Source organism: Penaeus monodon, chromosome 29 (assembly GCF_015228065.2).
Source record: "Penaeus monodon isolate SGIC_2016 chromosome 29, NSTDA_Pmon_1, whole genome shotgun sequence".
NCBI lineage: Eukaryota > Metazoa > Arthropoda > Malacostraca > Decapoda > Penaeidae > Penaeus > Penaeus monodon.
The window spans coordinates 22,180,356-22,180,766 of record NC_051414.1 but is presented as its reverse complement, the minus strand read 5'-3'; the positions used below and the strand labels follow the sequence as shown (position 1 = coordinate 22,180,766).

At 36.5% G+C, this 411-nt stretch overlaps 1 protein-coding gene across 1 annotated transcript in view; it reads left to right on the top strand.

Moving 5' to 3' along the window:
• Positions 1-411, top strand: part of LOC119591773 — a 15,010-nt gene that overhangs the window by 3,226 nt on the left and 11,373 nt on the right. The window lies entirely within an intron of this gene.

Sequence of the window (411 nt, the reverse complement as noted above, 5' to 3'; positions counted from 1 at the left end):
CGAGCCATAAAATCTGGCTGGTATCCATTCCATTTTGAAGAACCATTTAAGCAGATGCAATCGTTGCAAAATACGAACAGAAATATTGCAAGGCACTGATGCGTTTCATTATGCACTTGTTTCCTATATTGGCTGAATTCGCTGTTATATTTCGTTGTTATGTATGTAATGGAACTGCATTTTCGAAATTCAAGTGCAATACACAAGTTGGGGGAAAAAAAAGGTAAAAACGAGATTGAATAATTCCATAATGAATACAACTGACGTTTCGATATTGCATCTTCATTTGAATGAGATGAATGCGGTTGAATAATTCCTACGTGCAAGATATATGCAATTGGCGTTTGAGTAGTGCAACGAATCTGAATCTAACTTTATTGTTGGAGAGAGAAAGAGGTTCGGCAGTTTCGA